This window comes from Acomys minous (genome assembly GCF_964271855.1).
Source record: "Acomys minous genome assembly, chromosome: 2".
Lineage (NCBI taxonomy): Eukaryota > Metazoa > Chordata > Mammalia > Rodentia > Muridae > Acomys > Acomys minous.
Window position 1 is genome coordinate 7,955,315 of NC_140484.1, and position 24,940 is coordinate 7,980,254.

Genomic DNA, 24,940 nt, shown 5'->3' on the forward strand with positions numbered 1-24,940 from the left:
GGCTTATTGTGGCTGCTGCCGCTGGGTTCTGTCCTGCTTTGCTCCCTGAGAGGGAGATTTCCTTTTTTCCCCTTCTCCTCTTCCTCCTTCTCCCCCTCCTGTGTTTCCTTTCTAAAAGGGCTGGGAGAATGGCTGAACAATTGGAAAAGTTGCAAGTGAATATGGAGGGGTCTGAGAAACAAACAAACACAATAGGTGAAATAGGAAAACCAGAGGGTCACTGTATTTTCTCATTTTTGAAAGGAATGCAGAATTGGCTATGCAACTAGAGAGTTTATGGATAGAAGCTGGAGGCACTTGGAAAGCAAAAAGCACCAGGATAGTCAGAGCAAAGGGTTCAGACCCGGTGACTGAGGGTGGGAGTTTCCCACAACTGCCGCCCTGCTCTGAGCAGCATACTTTAGGCTTCAAGTCCTTGCAACCCCTGGGTGGGGCAAGGAGCCCAGAGGAGGCCATACAGGGCTACAGGGTTAAAGAGAAACAACTCATTTCAAGGGAAAGGGTTAATCTTGAGCCAAGGGTGCCACCAGGAGTGGTACTGCAAAGTCACCACTGGTTTTCCCAGTAGCTGCACAGCATATGCCTGCTGATGGTGCAGATTATGAATACGGTAACATGGCACTCAATAGAAATAATAGAGCTGAGGCATTTTAAAGAAGCTGTTGTTTCCTACAGAATAAGCCTTTTGTTTTTCTTTTTCTTTTTTAAAAAAAGATTTATTTATTTATTATATATACAGTGCTCTGCCTGCATGTATACCTGCAGGCCAGAAGAGGGCATCAGACCACATTATATAGATGGTTGTGAACCACCATGTGGTTGCTGGGAACTGAACTCAAGATCTCTGGAAGAACAGTCAGTGCTCTTAACCTCTGAGCCATCTCTTCAGCCTCCTAAGCCCCCTTTTATTAAACAAATATTAAGTAACTGGGCTACCCAAAATAGAATTATTCCCCAAGACTGGAAAGGTTTGTAACAGCTGTGCTAGAAGCTGGTCAGCAATTACAATGGTTAAAGTGGTGGAGGCAGGAAGCTGCGAATATAGATCAATGAAACAGAGCGAGAGGAATAAATATTGTTAAAGATAAATTGCTTGGTGAGGGGCGGTGTTCTGACCTACAAGAACAATTTGATATGATGCTGCCATTATAGAACAATGCTGCTTGGCAGCTAGAGCTTGGGATAAGCCTGAGGAGCCTGGGGAAAGACCCACCTCATTTACTAAGAGAATACAGGGTTCTAGAAAAGCTTTCATAGATTTTATGCAGAGGTTGGCTTCAGCTGTAAACAAAGCTGTATCAGACCCTGGATGCCAGAAAGGTAACTTGACATTTGAGAATGAGAATACTGAATGTGAGAGAGTAATTAGACCATTACAGGCATGGACAGTATAAGAGACACAACTGATATTAGCGCTCACAAGCATTATGCCAATGTCATAGGAAAAGCAATAGCTAGTGGTCTCAGGTATCAAAATACCTGGTGCTTTAATTACAGTGAGTTTGGCCATTTGCAAAGAAGTTGTAAAGCTAAAAGCGTCAGAGCTCAAAATGCCAGGTACGTTAACTCTGAGAAATATAGTACTTTCGGTCATAGAAGTGGCAGTAAGTTCTCCTTGGAAAAAAGCCAAGGCTTCCCAGGGCTTGTAAGGCGTGTCATTGGACTAAAGCATATAGGCCCAAGAAGGACATACCAGATAATCTTCTGCCATCAGGAAGCAGCTTTGGACTCCTAGCTCACGGCTCAGCAGCAAAAAGTAGAAGCTGTTTTTCAGACAAGAGCAGCCAAAAAGCATTTGTTTCACTGATAATTTCCTTTTAAGAAAGCAACAAGTCTCAAGCTGGGTGTGGTAGTGCACGCCTTTAATCCCAGCACTCGGGAGGCAGGTGATTTCTATGAGCTTGGTCTACAAAGAGAATTCCAGTACAGCCAGGGCTATTACACAGAGAAACCCTGTCTCGAGAGAAAAAAAATATAACAAGTCTCATTCATTTTAGAGAAAAAGCCATTAAAAACAAAACAAAACAACAAAAAACAAAACAAAACCAAAGAAGAGAAATGTAGTGAGATTGTTGGTTTCTTTAAAAACCCCAGTTATGTTATGTGAATATGTTTTTGTTTTAAACCCAGGTGTGGGATATGGGACTGCTTCAGTCTGTTCACAGCCATTAACTATGATTGTCTCATGCTCTAGCAGAGGTGTGATTTTGCCAGCTGCAATTAGTTTAGTTTTGGAATTCTGGGGACTCTGGAGAGGGAATAAATGCCAGAACCCCAAAGGGGTCAGGGGGAAGAAGGCGACTGCTGCTCTTGGTTGCTGCTGTTGCTAGTTTGTCAAGTGGTCATGAGAAAAAGAGACGATAAGAAATTGGAGATTTGGAGTGGGCCTGTGGGCAGAGTCTCTACAATGGTAGGGTGCTAAACTGCAGTTATAACTCCTTCTAATTAATCTGTTCATAGTACACCTAAATTATAAACAATTTAATCAAGACGACTACTTATAAAATATCTGTCCAAACTTCAAATTCTTGAAGTTTTAGTTGTAACTGTTTTTCAATAAGGAGGGAGGCTGTGCTTTCAAGTCTCAGCCTACTATCCTGCACTTGAAATGATAATCAAATGTGTCACAGCTTCAAAGCAGCACTGGGTGAAGAAACAAATACCGCTTATTGTGTTAGCTCTTCTGACCATTACTATGGAACAGTAAGGATACTTCAAGTTCTAGAAAACAACTTAGACCCTGCACAAACTGTGACAAACCACATCATTAGCCATTGAAGTTTTATTTAAGTTTGAGTTGCTTTTATCTGCTAGACACAATATTATATACAACTGACACAGATGTCAATAGATCTGAGAAAATGATCAGAATATATAGTTAAGTAAAATAGAAGCAAGTAAACTTGGCATCAAATAATGCAGATGGCACTTCCCACATGCCCCAAAGAGGAAGATGTAATTATCTGACAACACACTACATCTTATTGCTATGTCTACTGATACTATGCCAGTTCTGTTGGACTATGTTGGTTTTAAGGACCACATTTTGCACGTGAGACCAAACCATATTTCAAGGTGGCAAATGACTTTTATTTTTTTAAAGTACAGTGCTCAAGCTATCATATATTGGTACAAAGCCGCATCAATGACATTAGTGTTACATGCCACTTTCAGGTTACTCCATGGTCTAAATACTTATTCTATGAAATATAAGTAAACAGGCCCATCATACCATGTTTGTTAATACTTAGTAAATGTCATTGGCACATGAATAATGCTAAAAGGAAGGGCCAAAGTCTAGTGGTTCATGAATGGCCGGCCTTATTGGTCTATCAATTTAGTATGCACAAATAGATATAGGAGTGGGCTAATTATATGATGGTTTGATCTAAATACTGAAGGAACATGTTTCCTTAAGTGCTAAGTTATTAAAGATATAGAAGCACTGGTTAACATTTTATTGATATTATGCCTTTTCACTTAAAAGTCTTTAAGAATTTAGAAGCTTTGTGGGTGTTAAAAAAATTAAAAGCAAAAAAATCAGCCAGAGAATTAGCCCAAATTTGTCTTTCTCCAGATTGTATGCCAATTGAGATAGGCTTACACACACACATGCAGCAATGAGCATGCTCAGTCCTCGGGAGCAGGCCTCTTCCACCACACCCTATCACTTCCTCATGACCTTTCACCTTATATACTTGATCTTTTCCCCTATTAGTGCTTAATAAAACATATGAATAATCTTCCTAAGGACAGACACTATTAGGCAGACTAAGAAGTATAATGCTGGCAATGGTAAATGGTATAATAAAATATTGCAGTATATTCCACACAATTCTGAATTCTAAGCAAAAAGGAAAAGTATGCAGGGTAAGGGGGCTTTAGCTGCAAGGTATAGAAGACCACACAAATACTGCTTACTATTTTGGAAGTTGTAGCTGTTAATGTTACAGATAGCTGTTATGTATCACAGGCTATCAGCAAGATGTGTAAATTTCCATTTTATCTCTAAAACTAAATAAATAAGCATTAGTTTGAAAGCTTGAGGGCTTTATCATGAAACAAGCTTGGAACAGATCTATCAAGGTAAGACAAGTACAATACATCAAACAAAAGAGGTGACAGACATTAAGAAAGCCCAGGAGGTGACACATTCCTAGATCTCAGGAGACAGGAAGGAAAATGGGGAGTTAAAAGCAGCCTGGTTAACGCAGCGAGACTCAAGAACAACAACAAACAAAGAAAAAAGAAGAGATGAAATGAAGGACAAACTGGCTTATAAAGTGTAAGTATGGAGTCTGGTGTGGTGGCTCGTGCCTATAATCCCAGCACACAAGTTCACGGCCAGGTCAGGTCACAGTGAGTTCCAGACAAGCTTGACTGTGTCAATTACGGAAAGGAAGGAAAGAGGCAGTGTGTGTGTGGGTGGGTGGGGGAGAGAACATGCTCACCCATAGGCCTGACAGACTGACTCAAATCCTGGGATCCTACACGGTGTCAGGAGAAGTGACTCCCTAGAGTCGTCCTCTAGGTCACACACAGAGATGAGGACAAAATGTAAACGTGCACATCTCAAAACTCTACTCAGTAATTCATTTTCATAATCATACACTTTTTTGTTTTGTTTTTTTGTTTTTTTTGTTTTTGAAACAGGGTTTCTGTGTAGCCTTGTCTGTCCTGGACTCTCTTTGTAGGCCAGGCTGGCCTTGAACTCACAGAGATCTGCCTGCCTCTGCCTCCCTAGTGCTGGGATTCAAGGCGTGCGCCACCACACCCGGCCATAACCAAACACTTTCAGATACTGTGTTCTACATAGATAATCTCATTGTTCTGTTGAACATTCTCTATATATTTCTCTAGTTATCATTTATTCTCAACATAGAGTTCTAAAATGGTTGAGGGAAAAAAAAAGATTTCCTCCCATGAGAAAGATGACAGAGACCAGTGGACTGACGACTTGAGTTATCTTTTCATAGTTTAGTTTCTAGTGGTAAGTCCTCTACTATCAGAGAAATTCTGAAATGTGAGATCCAGGAAATGACCCAGAACATGACAGCTCATGATAAATGAGGGGTTTATAAAGATGAGGAATCACTGGAGATTCAGGGTTCAGAGAACAATGAATTATTCACAGTTTCCAGCAATCCCTCAAATCTTTGGCTCATCACCATTTGGTCCTCCTCCTGGGGATAAGGATCAATTCCCACATACTCCATGAACCTAATCTACTTAATTATTATACAGGACTGAATTTCTTTTTTAAAAAATATTTTATTATATATATAGTATTCTGCCTGCATGGTGCTCTGCACTCCGGAAGAAGGCACCAGATCACATTATAGATGCTTGTGAACCACCATGTGGTTGCTGGGAATTGAACTTAGGACCTTTAGAAGAACAGCCAGTGCTCTTAACTTCTGAGCCATCTCTCCAGCCCCCAGGACTGAATATCAAAGACCAAAACTAACTCCTTGCTTCTGTTATTTCCTTCAGTTATATTTGAGGTCAAATTCACTCTTAAGTATTATGGTAATACTCATTTAGTAAAATTAAAAGAATATATTAAAAATAAAAGTTATACAGAAGGCAGGCATGGTGGCGCACGCCTTTAATCCCAGCTCCCAGCACATGGGAGGCAGAGGCAGGAGTATCTCTGTGAGTTCAAGGCCAGCCTGGTCTACAAAGAGAGTCCAGGACAGACAAGGCTACACAGAGAAATCCTGTCTTGAAACAAACAAACAAACAAAAAGTTATACAGAAAACTTCTCCAAACTCCCATTTTATATGTATTTATTAAGCTAAAATTTTTTTGGTTATTTGTTTTGTGATGATTTTGTCATTGTGGTTTTGTTTTTAGTTTTTTGGGTTTTTGTTTATTTGTTTGTTTTGGCCATGAACTTTGAATCTTCCTGCCTTATCTCCCAAATTCTGGGATTATAGGTATACTGAAAAAAAATTCTATTCAATATGAAAAAATATAATCCTACAAGGCACATTATTAAAAATGAGTTGAGTTTGTAAAAATAAAAAAAAACCTTCCCCAAAGTCTAGAGGACTGAGTTAGTTGCTGCCATACACTGTGTTTCTAAGTTTCCTCTGAAGGTGGCCACTGTGATCAGTGGAGACAGGAGAGGGCTGACGGGGTGGTGGTGCTGGGGGTGGAATTAGACAAAGCGCCTTACTTCAAGAAGTGGAACAAGGGCGGAAGACATGGTTCAGCAGTTATTCTGGCAGAGGACCTGAGTTCCATTCCCAGCACCATGCTGGGCAGTTCACAACTGCCTATTAACTCTAGCTCCTGGGGAACTACTGCCTTGGGCCTCTCCAGGCGCTTACTCTCACCTATGCACATGCAAACATATACACATACAAGTAAAAATAATAAAGTCAATCTTTAAGACAAAGTGGAGGAAAACACACACACACACACACACACACACACACACACACACACACACACACACACACACACACACACACCTAACAGAGACTTTGATCTATTTCAGGTATTTCAGCTGGAGACTTTTGGCTTTCATAGCTTATAAAATACAGCTGCAAAAGTCAACACATTTTTACTACAAAAGGGTATAATTTGAACAAGATCTTCCAGCCTTTATATTTGGGCTGGTAAGAGGGCCCACATGATCACAACCTCAATCTGATTTCTTCTTGGAAATTTTAGGGCTGAGCCAAAGAAGTGGGACTCATTATAATGTCTAGAAATTACTTCTAAGCATTTTTTGGGCTACAACCTGCCAGGATAGAAACCTGATGATGTTTTTTAAGAGGAGTCCACAAAAAGAGATTCTTGATTAACCCCAGAAAATTGTTTCACAAAAGTAATTTTTCAAAATCTTTGTTTGCCAAAAGAATTATCCTTTAGGGCTCTCAAGTTTTTCATTACATTTTAATTTTATTATTTATTTGTATGTGCACATGCATGTGCCAAAATGCTCCTGTAGAGGGCAGAGAACAACCTTAGGTTTTGGCTCTCTACAATGGGTTCTGGGGCCAACTCAGGTCGACAGTTTTGTTTAGCAAGTGCTTAATTCCTAGCTTAGGACTTAACTTCATGACACTATGAAAACGATAAATTTTACCAGAAATGATACTTTAGATTTTGATATTTTAATAGGCCTAGCACTATACAGTGGGATACTCTCTTTTTCCCTCGAGTTAATTAAAATCTTTATTAAGTAACTTCTGATACCAGATAAAATAAAACAATACTCTTTAAACATATAATAGTGGTGGTTTGGTCACCATATGGGATATTTCTCTCTCTTTTAAAATTATTTCTTCATTTATTTAGTTATTTTTTTTTTGTTTGTTTGTTTGTTTGTTTGTTTTGAGACAGGGTTTCTTTATGTAGCCCTGGTTGTCTTGGACTCACTTTGTAGACCAGGCTAGCCTTGAACTCACAGAGATCCACCTGCCTCTGCCCCCCCAGAGTTCTGGGATTACAGGCGTGTGCCACCACACCCAGCTCTTCCTTTATTTTATGTCTATGTCTGTGCATCTCATGCATACAGCAGTGCATGAAGCCAGCAGAGGGTGAGGGCATCAGGTCCCTTGGGACTGAAATTATAGTTGTAAGTTTCCAGGTGGTTCCAGGGAACCAAGAGCAGCCAAGTGTTCTTAAGCATTGAGCCATCTCTCTCCTGGCCAGGCAGTAACGCATGCTCTCAGTCACCCACTCAACCACAAACCGTCAGTACTAAGCTGCTCTGCTATAGTGTTTGCTAAGAATTTACAGGACGTAACCCCATAAGTGAAGGAGCATCTATACTGAGGTGGGTTCACAACTGCCCCCAAAGCCCTGTTATATCCTGAGAACTTCTGAAGATGACCTTACTTCTAGTAAGAGGAAGATGAAAGATCTGGACAGAGGAGACACATGTGGACAAAGGGCGGGTGAAGAGAGAGGCAATGAACTGCAAGCTTCGGAACACTAACTATGCATTGGTGCAAACCTCTAGAAGCCAGAACCTCTAAAAGGAACCAGTTGGAGAAAGCTTGAATTTCTAACCTCTAGAACTCCAAGAGAACAATAAAACAGTGTTGCTTCCAATTATCTAGTTTTGTACTGTGTTATGGTAGCACTAGTAAACTATACTATTCAAGTGGAATTTCCATCCTAATACATATTTAGGGAACTTTTTATTTTCATAACATTGTGGAAAGCACATTTCTACAGAATCAAAGCTTTCCAAACTAACACAAACCATTAAAGTAGTAATTTAAACAAAACATCTGATTTGAGTACAATGCAATGTATTTCTCACCATGCTGTTACCTCTGCTAAGTATGTTAGACTGAAATGTGAAGCAAGAAAACTTTAACAGTTAGATTCTGATCAAAAAGTCTTTGTAAAACCCAGGGAAGATGATTTAACACGAATTCCAATCATCAACACAAGCTGCAGCAGGTCTTACTACTTCTATCATAGTTGAGATGGTAAAGCAGGTATCAAATCATAAAGTAGATTGATAAAATGTCCTTTTCACTTAAGCAAGGGTAGATTTCAAATGACATTCTTGCCTTGTATATATGTGTCACAGCCTTTTTTTCTACACGAGAAACTTTTTAAACAACATCTATAGCTTTAGCTGCATGCTAGGCTCTGGAAACTGGCTTAGTGCTCCATGTTGCTACTGGACCTCACATTGATGTCTGACTTTTTGCTTAATTATTAAGAAGCAGACAAAAGTGTACTGAGTTACTAATTTCTTTTTTTGTTTGTTTGTTTCTTTTCTTTTTGAGTTACTAATTTCTTTTTCTTTCTTTTAAAGATTTATTTACTTACTATTATGTATACAGTGCTCTGCCTCATATACACCTGCAGGCCAGAAGAGGGCATCAGATTACATTATAGATGGTTGTGAGCCACCATGTGGTTGCTGGGAATTGAACCCAGGACCTCTGAGCCATCTCTCCAGCCTGAGTTACTAATTTCTAAGATTACTAAATCATTCTTGGGTGATCTAAATCCCTTTCTTGTTTTTCTACTGGGTAGTTTCAAATACAAAAGTGCAGAATGCTCCCATTGCTTCTCTATGTAGACTTCTACCAATTACCACCCTATGCCAAAAGCACCCTGTCCCTGTGTTCTGCCTACATGCTAGGGCTTGACAGGCGCTCATACTTACTGTGCATACAGCTGGGCTCTTTCCAGTGCCTTTCGTTGAGAAGCCACCCTCTTCTCAATGGTTTATTTACCTGAATTCTATATCTTTGTATAGCCATTCTGTCCTATTTTGGCTTGTGTTTTCACCAAATCACAATGGAATAAATGTGACAGGAGGGGAAATGTCCATAAAATAGCTAACAGTTCTTGAGCTCCTATCACTGTGAAGCATGTTTTAATCACTGAATCTCATAATAAACCTGAGAGATGAGTGTTGTCACCTCAACTTATTGATAAGGAAATATGTTAGCTCCCTTCCTATTGCTGTAAAGAGACACCAAGACCAACATGGGAGTACCTCCACTGATGTTTCCAAAGTTTGAGTCAGTTTAGACTTAAAGTCATCAAGATCCTTGGGCAAAAAAAATTTCAACTTCTTTCCTATCCCAGCCTCAAATCAAGGTTCCCATTTTAAAACATGAACTTTTTTTTTTTGTAAATGATGTGTTTTCAAGGACTGGTTATCTTCAAAATGAAGTTTATCTGAACACCAGAAGAATGAAACAAAGGGCTTGGTTGGCATCTAGGAATTTTCATCAAATCACTAACAAACAAGATCCCTGGTTACTCACAAAAGTCAATGATCCACTAGTGGAATATAGACTAAATTATAATTTTTAACTTTTAAAAGGAAAGGACTTTTCTGGATCCTGACATCCAGATTACATATGTCCTATTATTTTATCCAGAACTGTGTCAGATATGAGCTGATGTATGGATTTGTTGATTCTTTTAAAGAGCGCTAGGTTCTGTCTGATACAGCAATAAGATTTAGCTTACAAAAGCACAACTAAACCAGGTATGGCCGTGCACATCTTTAATCCCAGCACTCAGAGGCAGAGGCAGGTGGATCTCTGTGAGTTTGAGGCCAGCCTGGTCTACAAAGAGAGTCCAGGACAGCCAAGGCTACACAGAGAAACCTTGTCAACAACAACAACAACAACGATGACGGTGAAAGAAGAAAGGGAGAGAGAGAGAGAGAGAGAGAGAGAGAGAGAGAGAGAGAGAGAGAGAGAGAGAGAGGGAGGAGCAGGACTTGCTGACAGGGTAAGAAGTGTAAGGGCATGTATCTTGGCGCTTTACGACCTACCTCACTCAACTTGAGAGGACTCTTCCCTGGCATACAGAAAGAGTGAAAAGACAATGAGAAGAAACAGCCAAATTCCCAAGTGGTTTGAAAACTCAATTTTTAATAAAAATAGGAAAATCTAAGAAGATTTTAAAAGTCTAATATCAAACTCATGGGGGAAGAGATATATCATTAAACAACTGATGACTTAATCATGGAAGTCTATTTTCAAAAACAGCAATAGAAATGCTGACTTTAGAAGAGGAAGACACTGAGAAACAAACATTAGTTTATGAATACGGTCTTTCCTAATGCTCCCTAGTTAGAACCAGTTTTAAAGTTTTAGCCAGTCATTCCTCCAGGAAGAAGCAAGACCGGAGGGATAGAGCCTGACTCACCAACCTCTCAACTTAGTATTGGTCAGAACTTGTCACATTATGAAGATACACAGAACGCAGACTAGAGATCACATGTATATGTGTCCATCAACATAATGAAGTCCTGAAATATGGATAACACCTTTTTGAAATTCCTGTAAAGGTTTTACTTAAGATACTAATTTTTGAAACTAGTGGGCAATAAATAAATTTGAAAACAATCTTGTAATACTTTACGTTCTGGTTTGTTTTAAAGGGATTCATAACTATGCATCCAGGGTTAAAGACAGGAAAAATTGGAGGATTTCTTTCCATAACAATTTGAAACAATTTATAATATTTTTAATATTGAGCCTTGTTTTCAAGGTAATTCACTAGACAGTAAACTTTAAGTCTCAGTTTTGTGCCATTCACATGTCTGAAGGATCCACTTATATTGCTAGCCATATTTAAATTCAGGCTAAAGCAGGAGTTTTGTTTTTCTGAGGCTCACAAAGACTAGACTCACAGCTTAGTTCTATGGTGTCTATTTAGCTGTACTTAAAGCCCATATCAAGTAATTTAAGAAGTTCTTTGGCTGCTCCTGAGAAGCCCAAAGCCACCAACAACACCTCGTGCGCCCCCCCCCCAATACTATTTCTCTAGCCCTGCTACTAAGGTAGAGAAGTATTTTGGATTCCTATCTGGAAAAAAATTTTTGGAGTCCAGGAATATAGCTCAGTCATAAAGTGTAGCCTGGCACCTGCCACCTTGACACACACCCCTCCAATTGGGCTCAGTCCTCAGCACTACAAGAAACAGGTAGGGAGGCACACATGCTTGTAATCTCAGCACCTGAAAGGTGGAGATCGGGTCAGAAGTTTGAGGCCATTCTTAGCATAGTGAATTCCAGGCCAGCCTGGGCTGCATGAAGACAAACATACAAAACATTAGAAATCATGGTAGGCGTGGTGGTGTGATCTAAAATAACATGCAGACTCTGAAAAATGGGTATAAGAGGCTTCAAAATTCAGTCTTTCCTAGGTTTAGTGGGAAGTGGCTTTCCCCCAGAAGCCTGCCACATTTCACACACATCGAGACTGTCTCCCCCTCCCTCCTATTATAGAGCATCAGTCCATATTTTGAGATCTTATTCAAAGCCAACTCATTCCACCTCCATCAAAAATTAGCCCTTCTGCACTCCACTGATCCTATTGTACTGTGTCTTGTCTGTAGAGAAATTGGACCAATTTAACTTCCTTTATTATGCACTTAAGAATTACTCAATAGGACCACTGACTCTACCTGAGAATAAACCAGGACAGAGATCTATAGCAAATTTTAGGGTTGATCAAATTGACAGGTATCCAAGGCAGTTGAGGTAATGAATACTGTGACTTACATTTGAAATGCATTAATTTGACTACAGTCGTTAAAGAGAAGTATGAGGTTATAAAAAGGACAATTTTAGGACTGGGCATGGTGGCACACACCTTTAATCCCAGCACTTGGGAGGTAGAGGCAGGTGGATCTCTGTGAGTTCAAGGCCAGCCTTGTTTACAAAGTGAGTCTAGGACAGCCAAAGCTACGCAGAGAAACCATGTCTCAAAAAACAAAACAACAAAAAGTCTATACTTATTACATATACTGAGGCTGGAACAACAATATCACCTTTAAAAGAGGAAGCAGCAGCTGAGAAGATGGTTAGTGGGTAAAGTGCACTAGTACAAGTATAAGGACCTGAGTTTGGACCTCCAGCACGCACACAGAGGTTAGACACACACCTGGAACGGAAACACTAGTGAGGAAGGGTGTATAGACAGGCAGATTGCTGGTGCTCAGCGGTCAGCCAGTCTCACCCAGTCAGTGAGAGACCCTGTCTCAAAACATAAGGTGATAGAGGAAGATATTGATGCTGCATTGTAGCCTACACACCCGCACGCATACACACATATACAGACAAACAGACACAGACTCACACATATACCCCCAAAACAAAACAGAATTAAATTCTGAAAGCATTACTGATCCAAATAAAACATATAAAATTGATCCAAACATTAATTCATAAGTAATTACTTCCCCAATTCAGGTTAGGGAACGCGCATAAAGAAATAGAGGGAGCCGTCTCTTCCTTCTTTAAAGTATTTCTACTTTAAATTTTACTTATTGTTGTGTATACATGGAGGATGGCACATTATGGCCTCTGTGTGGTCAGAGGACAGCTCTGTGGAGTCATTTCTCTTTCCATCCTTATGTACCTTCTGGGGATGGAGCTCAGCTCTCCAGGTCTGCATGCCAAGCACCTGTATCCACTGAGCCACCTTGCCAGCCCAGCACTTCTTAGTCTAAGCATGGAGAGAACAAAAGATATCCATAAGAAAAATGTAACTGATAGTAAAGAGCAGTTTATCAGGCAGCCAAAGACTGCTGAGAGATTTAGGAGTACGATGGTACAGGAAGATCACTCCCAAAATGAAAAGGCTTGGCCAGATGACCTCTACACCCTTTCCAGCTTTCAAGGTTTATGACGCTTTTATTATGTAAGTATAGTAGTGACTAGATATGAATTCACCATCCAAATGAGTAAAGTTTGCTTCTCTCTAAGTCAAAGTCAACTCGCCTTCCTTGGAGTGGAGACTGGACGGCTCGGTGGTGAAGAGCATTTGCTGCTCCCGCAGAGGATCCTTGATGGCTTCCCAGGATCCTCACTGGCCAGCTCACAACCACCTGTAACTCCACTTCCAGGGTATCTGACAGCTTCCTGTGAGAATTCTGTGTGCACCACGCACACATGTGGTACACAAACATACATGCAAGGGCTCATATACACATCTAAAAAGAGTTGCCAACTCCCAAGTAAGTGATATTGGCAAATGATTTTTTTTTATTATAAAATATGGCATTTCAAAATAGAATCAAATTTGAGGTCTTCCCCTGCTTTATACCCACTTCATGATGTGCGTTAAAATTCAAAATAAGCTTTTAAGTGAACATTTGCACCCCAAGGATGTATTTGAAGTAATTTACTCTTGTCTCTGCACAAGCAAGAATAGACTGAGCCTGCCAAGGTCCTTGCTGCTCCATCAGCAGCCTTTCCTGTTCTGCTCTTCTATCTATCATGACTTTTACTATGTCCAGCAGTTACTGACGGTTCCGTGTACTCTGAAGCACAGCCAAAGCTTTTTTTAGAATGATACTCAAAACAAAGCAAATATTGGCTTAGTTATGACACTTGTTGTTCTAAAATGTTAATAGCCTATTGTTCACTGTGGTTGTCTCAACAAGATAATACATTGAAAATCAGCATTTCCTGATAGGAAGTGAATTCCCACTGTGTGGCCCAGGCCTCCAGGCAAACACTGGGCTCCAGGGAGGACTGCACCAGGCCTGAGTAGCCATGCTTGTTTCTCACCCCCTATCTCTCTCTCTTTTGCTTCCTTTTCCTCCTCCTCCTCTTTATCGTCTCCTTTAAAATGGATTTCTACCTCAGCTCAAACCATTATCTATTTGTCCATTTGCTGTCCCTGAATTGTTTTCCTGAAACAGCTTCAAATGTTTTAGCAAAGTTTGTTCAACATCCTGTAGACAGCAGCATCCTGTATATTCCCAACCACGGAGAACTTCCTTCATTGTAAATGCCACAGCAGATGAAGTAATTGACAAGGAAGCTATCAGGGTGTGTCCCCAGAACACAGCGTCATCGCTTCTAAGCCTTAATTTCATATGAGCAATTGTTTAAAGAAACTATGTATGAAGCACAACAATCACAATAAGTTTTCCTACCTTACACACGTTTAGTCGGAAAACTGAGCTCTAACTTTTTAATCCAAGTACTACAGCCCTGTTTAACTCATTTGTAGTTTGACTAACAAGAAACAGCCCCTTAGCCGGGCAGTGGTGGCGCACGCCTTTAATCCCAGCACTCGGGAGGCAGAGGCAGGCGGATCGCTGTGAGTTTGAGGCCAGCCTGGTCTACAAAGTGAGTCCGGGATGGCCAAGGCTACACAGAGAAACCCTGTCTTGAAAAAAAAAAAAGAAACAGCCCCTAGCACATCCACGTACAGAAGAGGCCGTGACAGTAACTGACACCGCTCTAACTGCCTTTTAAAAACACTGAAAGGGAACTGTTTTCACAAACTCAATTCTTAACAAGTTTCTTTGCTAATGTGCACAAGCCACTTAATAATAGAAAACAACAAAGAAATAGGAGTCAGGCATGGTGCCACACACCCGTGATCCCAGGCTGTGATTCTGAATTTGAGAGGAGGATTTAGGGTTTCAGGCAGGCTGGTGGTCTACGCAGTGAGGCCTTGTCTTAGAACAAGAATGAAGAAAAAGGAGTAGTCAGGAGACTGCAGTGGGGCCATGCCAGTCACCAGGGCACTCACATGTAACCCAGTACTTAGCTGCTAGGATAGTACATCTGCCACTTATATCTGGCCTGTACAGACTAGTAGTGGCTCCTGGGATAAATAGCGACCTCAATTTTAAAGTACACTTATTAAAGGATATCAAGCCTCCTGCCGGGAAGCCAGTGTAGCAAGCACACAAAGGCAGAGTCTCCCCTACTTCCAAGCCTTCAGAGATAGATGTCTTACCACAAAGATGCGCCCTCAGATACAGTTCTAATTGCCACTTGCTTTTAGAACAGCTACCATCCAACTCAAGTATGAGATCAAAACTTAAGCAGGCACTGCTGAATACCTTATGTGCGATACAGCAAAACTCCCAGCCCTTGTTAACTGTTAACTTTACGGGCCGGATAACCCTGTACAGTTCACTTCCCAGCCTGCTTCCTCAGCACTAAGGTAGAAAACTGATCGTGTCAAGTAGTGCCAATTTCAGCATTCAAGGAGATAAGAGAGAGAATGAGAGGGCTAACATTTAAAAGGATTTTAAACACACGCCTGAAGCCATACTTATGCACTTGTGTGCACACTGAAGAGGTCACGGTTTGTTGCGGCGGGTTTCACAGGCGTCATGTGGGTTCTGGAAGCTGAACTCAGGTCATCAGGCTTGCTGTGGATCCCCGGGGTAGCTCCCTTTATCTTCCTCACCACCACGTTGCTTCAGTGCACATCTGTTGCTGCTTTGTTGTTTTCTCATACCTTAAATGCTCTCATATTGAGCAAACTTTTCAACATAGTACTCCTCTAAAGAGAAAATGCACATGTAAAGAGATGAAGGAATATAGAAGCCTATGTGACAAACGTCCCTTTACCATGCCTGTCTCCTTAACAACTTCTAAGCCATCTCACTGGCCTTTGGAGTCAAAATTTTTACAACCCTAGGATAACCTCTTGGGGCTGGACTTATTACAATCATCAGGACCCATTTTATTTTATTTATTTTTTAATTTTTAAATTTTTTTTCGAGACAGGGTTTCTTTGTGTAGCATCCTGAACTCACTTTGAAGACCAGGCTGGCCTTGAACTCACAGCAATCCGCCTGCCTCTGCCTCCCGAGTGCTGGGATTAAAGACGTGCGCCACCACACCCGGCTGCAGGACCCATTTTAAAAGCAAACCGCACCTCACATTTTTTTCTCTTAAGTATTAAAGTTTGATCGAAAGATGTGGTATAACTTCTGGAATGGCTTTATATTATAGATAAAGAACCACCAGAAAAGGATGCTTCTGTGGAATAAAGAAGAACATTCCACTGCTCTCTTTTACATCCTACACTTTCAGATAGCTTAGGCCACATTCAGATAAAGTATAGACCATATGATATATATATAATATGTTACATTTAAATCACAGAAATCATGTAATTTGGGTCCTATCAATTGAATGAATGTTCCAATAAAAAACTACATAAACATTAAAGTTGGAAGGAATATTAAAACTCAACTCTCCAATCTCTTAATTTACAAATGATAAAAAAGGATAGAAAGAAGTTTAGTGGCCTGGTGCCTGCAATCCCATAATCTCATTCAAGTTACCAGGCTTCAGATCCAACATTCTTTCACTATTGTGCTGAAACTTCTTCCTCTCTGGAGCACTCTTATGTGTGGCTGGGTAGGAGGCCTACCCTTGACTGTCTAATCAGATGAGGAAAGGTGGGTGAGGGACAAAACACTGTCATCCTTCACCACAGCCCATGGGCTCTGTCCAAAGAACCCACAGCAAGAGCACATCCAACAGAGGGAATATATGAGAAGCAACGTAAAAATAGTCTAGATGCTCATCAAAACAAGAGCAAGAAATCTCAAGCCCATCTGAGCCTACACACACACACACACACACACACACACACACACACACACACACACAGAGAGAGAGAGAGAGAGAGAGAGAGAGAGAGAGAGAGACAGAGAGAGAGAGAGAGAGAGAGAGAGAGAGAGAGACAGAGACAGAGACAGAGACAGAGACAGAGACAGAGATACATTCACTAAAAATTTCTGGGAAAACAGAAAAAACTACCCTTTGGGGAGTAAGGTAAAGGGGACAAGGGACAAGAGACATTTGTCACATAGGCTTTTATATTCCTTCATCTTTTAACTTGTGCATTTTCTTTTTAAAGGAGTACTATATTGAAAAGTTTGACCAATATAAGAACATTCAAGGTATGACAACAATAAAACAACAGCAAATGTACATTGAAGTTGAGAAAGGAACTATATACAAAGCCCCGGGCAACAACATCTTGGTGAGGAAGATTAAGGGATTTACCACTGGGAATCTGACGGCCTAGGCCTAGTCACACTTGACCACGAATGACAGCCACTTCTCTAGATAAGACCTTCCAGCCCTCTTATGCCAGAGGACCTATGTCAGGCCTCATGAATAGGTTACGGCACGCATGAGGAGAACTTTGTTTATCATTCTTTCAGCAAACAGGAAGGGTTTGGCGAGCAGGTATATAGGGTCCGGTAAAAAATGCCATTCTATTCTTTTTTTCCATATTATATAATTATTATAAGAAAATTAGGAGTATTAGTAGAGATGTGAACTATTGATTTTTAAATAAAACTTCCAAATAAAAACAAATTTTCAAGTAATCTAATTTCACAATTAACAACAAACTGGCAGTTAAGCTTTGCTCTACTAAAGCGTAAGCCCAATCCTCTTCCTAAGGTAAAGTACAGCAGAGCTGTTCACTGGGCTCAAGTTGACGTTTTTCAAAATGGAACAGAAAACATTAGATAAAGTGCTACATGTGTGGGTTGGGTCTTGACGCAAAATATATTGGGGGAAAAGCTTAAAAGCCATTTAGTCAAGTCTATACAGATAACAACTGCAGGATGGGTACAGAGGATATCCAGGGAAGTAGACAGCTACACCAGAGAGGCTGGTCTCATTTCTGCTTGGAATCCATCTTCTTGATGAGGCGACATACAGCCAGATCTACATCCCAATACTAAACCCAAATGTATTACATTCCTGAAAAGCATGTAGAACGCATGGCTTTAGTGCTCTTGTCGTTTTTAAGTCTAAGCCTCAACTGGGAGCTAAACAATCTTTTTCTCAGTTCTTAAACTCTCTGTTGCAGTTTCTGGATAAGCATGTTTCATTACAAAGAGATTTAGGGTATTCTAATCTGAAAAGTATCTAGGAGGGCTAAACCCAAAGTAATGTCCAAAGTAAACTCTCTCTTGACTTCATTCTTCATACTTTTACTTTATTCTTCCCTTCTTGCCAAGTTAGAAGACAGCTAACTTACAAACAAGTTACAAAGAGGAAGCTGAAGTAAGAAGGTGGCCAGGAAGTTTAAGAATAAAAAAAAAATGACACAATGTCACCCCAAAAGCTTTACAGAAATCTTCCAGTTTCAACATTTGATTATGATTTCACCTGAGGCAGGCTGTTGAACTTGCTTACACTGAATGGGTGTGTCTACCCCTGAGAGAGTACATAATGAACAAATAACAGAGAATAGGTCACAAATCTCAGCCTCTCTCAACATGCCCACTTTGGTCAGTACATAACTGAACACTTTATAGGCATTTACAAACAAACATACATACAGACAAACAAACAAAAAACAATCACCCAGCTACAAACAAAACCCAGACTTCTGAGGCGAGGTTGAAAAAAACTTGCTCAACATGGACCTCCCTGAACAATGATTCTCCTACAATTCCACTTACCATTCACGTCACAAACTCTAGAGAGAACACAGAGGCACGGAACCGACGGAACTACCCAGGCATGGAACACAACTTTGGGCTGCAGCCTGCTCCAACGCTTCCAACAAATACCCAACAGCAACAGGACAAAGCATCATTATGACAGAAATAAAGGCCCTTTAGAGGCTGCCTTTTTTTTAATTCAATGAACCCACTCTTACACACAAAGTTCATGCCACGATGTCTCGAAATGCAGTATTGCCCAATTATGCTATAAAAGTGACTAATAAATTCAGTACAAAACCCTCTTTAAACACTTTAATGTTAGAAAATTTGCACACTTGGTAGACTTCTAGTATCTTCCTTTAAGCAGCCAGTGATAACCACAAACAGTTAAAAATATGAACAAGTAGATAAATAGTGTAAGAAAATAAAAAGCAGACAAATGACCTAAAAGAAAATAATCAGTTTAGTGAGAAGTCTCACTCCCAAAGGCAAGTACTCCATGCTACCGGTAACTGGCACAAAACCAACCATCCATCTCAGCTTTGTTTCTACCTAAGCTGGTAGTTAGCAGTATTACAATATACAACCCACTACTTACAAAATCCCCGAAGCCTCTGTACATTTCTTAAACTTGTTTTCATGTGGCAATTCTGATGCAATGCTGCCCTAAAAATGATCTTTGTTTGAAGCAGCAAGACAGCCACACGGTGTGGTTAGTGCAAGGGTGGAGCCTACTCTGGGGGAAACAACACACCCAGACAGATTTCAGTCAGAGCAAACTACACATTAATATTGCCACAGCATTTTCCAGGACCCCAGAGTCAAAATTCATTGGTCAATTCTTCTCAGAGTAACAGAGGAAAAGTCCATGTTTGTACATCAGCTTTTGTGCTGTGGCCTAAACTACAGGCTCATTTCTGTTTGAGAAAAGAAGAGACAGAATCATTAGACCGTTCATGCAACTCAGCCCACACCCTGGTAGGTGGAAGCGCACACTGCGAAGGAAGTCCACCCATGCCAGCTGCTAGGTTTAGTAACAGCAGCTTTCACATATCTCAAGGTGTCAAAAACATTGCTTGCTCTAGAATATTACTTTAGGGGACCTGAGCATGAACACAAACTATTCATTTTTTTCCTCCTCACCAACCCTCTAGTTTTAGAGACACAGAAACAATAAGAGCACTACATTTCCAATTAGCAAGAGTTGTCTTCAAAACAAGGATGTCAGGCTGAGTTCATGCTCTGTGGGTAAGGTCACTTGCTGCTAATAAATCTGATGATCTTAGTTTGATTTCCAGAACACACATGGTGGAAAGAGGTAACTGACTCTTATAAGTTGTCATGATGAGTCTTGGCACTTTGGTATGTCATTAAAATGTATGCATAAGCATGACTTGTAAATCATAGACATTCAATAAAAGTAAAAAATAAAATTAAAAAAATATATGCATAAAAGGGAAAATAATTTTGATGCTCAAATTATACTTGATGATGAATATACTTCAAAAATGTTACTATCATCTATTTACAATTTATAAGAATTTTTTGTATGACTTTTCCAAATAAGATATTCTATAGAATACAAATACAAGTACCAGCCAGGCATGGTGGTGCATGCCTTTAATTCCAACACTTAGGAGGTAGAGGCAAGCAGATCTCTCAGTTTGAGGCCAGCCTGGTCTACAAACAGAGTCCAGGACAGCCAGGACTATAAGAGAAACCCTGTCATGAAAAAACAAAAAACAAAAGACCAAAACAAATACAAGTACTATATAAAAATATGTTTAAAGTAGTTTTAATTATTAAATTTATTACTAAACAATAATTACTTAAATTATTTTTAACAAATACCACTTTCTGCACATGTACACTCAGATACAAGTTAATTTTTCAAATTTTATAATCATACAATTAAATAGGTTTCTCTAATTAAAATATCCAAGCATTTTTTTAGGTTGCCACGGATTACTTATATATAATGTAAAGCAAACAATAGAAAAGGTTTTGAAAGAAGCTCAGGAAAATATGTCCAATGATAAATGTGCTCTTGCTACCCTTCACAACTGTTTGTCCTCATGTGCAAAGAACAAATCTCTATGATACTAGACAGCTTACTGCTCTGAGCAGTGGCTGGAACATCCGCCTTAAGGACCTTATGAAGGGATACTCAGTAATCTTTCTTAGATTATGAGGTCACCCCTGAAATGAAAAAAACAACCATTCCAAAACCTCCTTCCACAGTGCAGTGCCTGTGAGTCACTCTCTACCGTGTATATATGTAACCATCAGTCACTTGCTGCTGGCCTTTGTCTTCCTCATCTCACCTGACACTGAACAACTCAAAGGTCCCAACTGCATACTTATTAGGAGAATCTTGTCAATATATTTTTTGTATTCACACTGCTGAAAGTGTCTGTTTTCAAGTCAAAATTCACTTTCACAGCTGCAAAGGAAATGATAGGAGAAGAGAAACAGGGCCAATATATATCCACAATTAACTCCACCCACAGCTGCCCAGCTGTTTGTGCGTGGAGACTCAGTCTGTTTCCTTTTGGGGCTTTCTCCACTGAAAACTGATACTGCATGCAGAGACATGGGCTGCTTGTGACATGTCAGGAATGTGCACAAGCTCACACAGAGTCGGAGAGACAAAATGAAATCCAGATTCAGCTTGCTTGGAGCTTGTCGGTATTATTTCACAGTTTTAAAAACTCAAAAACACTCCAATCACAGAGAGAAGAAATACATCTTAAAAGTTCTCATTCTGAGTGTTACCCTTCCAAAAGAGAGGAAAATCTGCCAATGGCATCAGATTTAGTAACAAGAATAGACACACTGATTTATTGGCATAGACAAGGTGTGACATTCTTAGGAACCCACATGGTCCTGTATGTTAAATAGGGCTAATACTTATTTGAACACACACACACACACACACACACACACACACACACACACACACACGTATGCACACGCCCCAACCTTTACTGCAAAACCTCTCAGGAAGTGGTACTTATACCACAATCACGTAGTAAAGCAAGTTTTTCTAGTTCGTTCAGACATTATTTGATCCACATGTATACCTGCCTATTTTAAAAATTAACATATGTTTACAGATACAATCTTCTAGGGTAATGGTCACAGAGTGAAATTTTCTTTCCTTCTACTTACCAGCTTTGTGGATCTTAAGTGAAAGCATCTTATTTGAGTGCCAGAGGTTTAGCAACCAGTGTGGGATCACGCAACTCAAGTAGCCTACCCCATCTGACCTTCAACGCCAATTTCATCTAAAATGTTTCTGCCACTTAAACCTTGTAAAACACCACTGTTATACTATATTTTCATGTATAAAATGAGTTCTTTTTTCAAGACAATTTTCATAATGATAACTAGTTATAGCCATTTTAAGAGAAAAAGATGGCATTTATAAAACAAACAAACCAAAAACCCTAAAATATACTTTAGTTGTTGTTTTTGCTTTTTACTAGTTTTTAATGGAATGGAAAACTTGGTATCACCTTTCTGTTTAGTCTACCAATCAAGATCAGCTGCACAAGGACTCAGGTACTCCTAATCCCTGTCCATCTCAAATAATATAGTTGGGACATTCATTCTGTACCCCTTCATTCCCCCAGGGTCTAGTACCAGAACTCAATCCAGCATAATAAAAACTTGCCTCAAGTCCTGAAGCCTGACGCTTCATTTGTTAATGAATGCACTTTAAATATGTGGTAAACTGAAAATAGAACACACCACCAAAAACAGGCCTTTGTCCTTCCCAGTAAATGTCATCTGGTTAAAGAATACAAGGGAGGAGGAGAATTTAGTCTATGCTCATGTGACATTACCTGTAGAAGTATGGTATAACCATTAGTGATAAAATCTGTCTGGCAAGTTTTGGCTCTGTGGGGCACTCAGTCTAGCTTAAACTACTCAGAAGAAGGAACTTCTCCACCTACCAGTCAGCTAAGGAAAGGGTGTTCTGTCAAAGCTGCTTCTCAGACTAAAGTTGTGACAGTCTATGGGCTAGGGTGGCATTAACAAGACTCTTTATAAAGACCACTGATAGGAAATTTAAAAGTGAGTTTCCAAAAATTGGCTTATTATAATTTTTAATTTTATTTCCATTATTCTTTTTTGTGCTTGTAAGTGTGCATGTACACATGTGCAAGTGATGTGTGGAGGACAGATATCTGAATCCCCTGGAGCTGGAGGTACAGATGGTTGTGAGCAGCCCAATCTGGTTGCTAGGAACCAAACTCAGGTCCTCTAGAAGATCAAGACATGTCTCCAGTCCCTTATATTTTAATTATACATTTACTATCTAATTATACAACTTTAAAACAGCAACTCTGAAGGAATTTTACACCAAGTGTCGTAAAACATTGCTTAGGGTCTCCTCAAGACTACTGTACCAGCTTGTCATGTCACCTCTTCATCTAATGATTCCTCTAGCCATCTATTAATTGATTCTTAGCGAAATTTAAAGTAAATTATAGACATCAGTACATTTCTCCCAAATACTTCAAGTTATTTCACTAATTACAGTTCAATAAAATTTACATTGTATTTAAAAACCTAAGTGTTCCTTGATGACCCTGACTCCTACAGAAGTATGAAGTATTATGTGCTGCCAAGTGTTCCCTCACACTTCTTTCCAGACAGTTCCTGCTCTGCCGTCACCTCTGAGTAGTTAGGCCTTTGAAACAAACTCATTAAACTGTTCTGTTGTGCCACATAGCTTATACTTGGTCACAAAAAATGACAACTAACACGCACGAACCCCCTAGACTGGAAGAAGCTAAGAGGAGGTCACAAGTTAAAAGGGAATGTAGACTCGGCTACTTCAGTCACTCGACTCTGTAAGTGAATAAAGCAAACTTAGAGACAGTTCCGTTCGCTGCTCTGGGGCACCCACTCGTTGGTTGTTGGAAGGGCAAGGACCTGATGCCCCCAGCTCTTGCTCTGTCCTGGGATGAAGGCAAGAGCTGAAGAGACACTGGCTCAAGGGAACCTGACTGTCTAAGACTCATAAACAAGAGGCATCTTACTTTGTCAGGTTGAGTGTGTTGAAATGGAACATCCGTAGTGTAAGCTATAAGTCAGGAATCTGCACATCACATGATGCTTCCTCAGCTCTGTGCTGCCCCATGTTCGGTCTCATTTCATACATGCACCATGTATCTGCACAAGCACAAGAGCCCTGCCCCAGTACAGCAGACTGAATCCAAGCCTCATACATGTTAGGCCAGGGCTCCATTACTGAGCTATACCCCTTTTTTCTTTAACTTGTTTTGAGACAGTTTTGTTACATTGCTCTAGGTGACAATAACTTGTTCTGTAGCTCAGGCAGGCCTTAAACTTGCATCCTCCTGCCTCCGCTTTCCAAGTAGCTGAGATACAGGCCTGTACCACCAGGCCCAGCTAGAACCCTCTATTCACTGTTAAAGCATACAGTGGTAAAATTGTATCTGGGAAAAAAGGGCAGGCGTTTCCTTTTTGATATCAGAACTGGAGTGTGGAACTCATAGATTAGTAATTGTATAGTGACTAGGTATAAGGTAAACAGTTACCCCTATAACTGTCTGTTTAAAAAGCTCATTTCGCCTAATGTGGTCTTTCTTTTCTTCACCAAGGAAGCATTCCATGCCTTATGATAAATCTAGCCTGTTTTCTTGGCGTACTGAACAAGGCTAAAGCGCCTTCATCTATGTCTCTATAGTTTCTTTGTCTAAACAATTACATTGTACAACTCCTCCTGATGGCCAGATTTGAAGGACTCCTTACTTAATTGGAGAGCCTCACCACTGGAATCATCTTTACGTGCATAATGAATGAATGCATCTTGGAACAGGTATTCAGTTTCAATCAAGGAGCAAACTAAGGTGGAACATTCACCAAGAAGGCAAAGTGCCAGAAGAATGACAAGTAAAAGTACCAGGGTATAGTGGCAGGCATAGAACAGCAAAGTGCTGCTGGGCTAAGGGGGACTGTTGTGTGCTTTCCATACAGCCCTAAGACAAGATAGAAACCAGAGGCTGGGCATGCTGGCGCACACATGTAATCCAGCACTTGGGAGGCAGAGGCAGGCAGATCTGTCAGCCTGGTCTACAGAGTTAAATCCAGGACAGTCAGAGCTACACACAGAAACCCTGTCTTGAAAAACTATACACACACATTTTAAAAAAGACAATAAAAGAGAAGAACAAATAAATTATGTACTATTAAAAATACCTCAAAACCATGTAT

At 40.1% G+C, this 24,940-nt stretch overlaps 1 protein-coding gene across 6 annotated transcripts in view; it reads right to left on the minus strand.

Moving 5' to 3' along the window:
• Positions 1-24,940, minus strand: part of ADD3 (adducin 3) — a 113,040-nt gene that overhangs the window by 33,786 nt on the left and 54,314 nt on the right. Inside the window, exon 1 of one of the 6 annotated variants that reach the window (XM_084769235.1) lies at positions 19,290-19,428. The exons of 3 other annotated variants lie outside the window; for them this stretch is intronic. The gene's annotated coding sequence lies outside the window, so the exon portion shown is untranslated. Of the gene's footprint in view, positions 1-12,873; positions 12,961-15,213; positions 15,318-19,289; positions 19,429-24,940 lie in introns of those variants that run through there. 2 more of the 6 variants (XM_084769234.1, XM_084769236.1) reach the window with 2 other exon arrangements.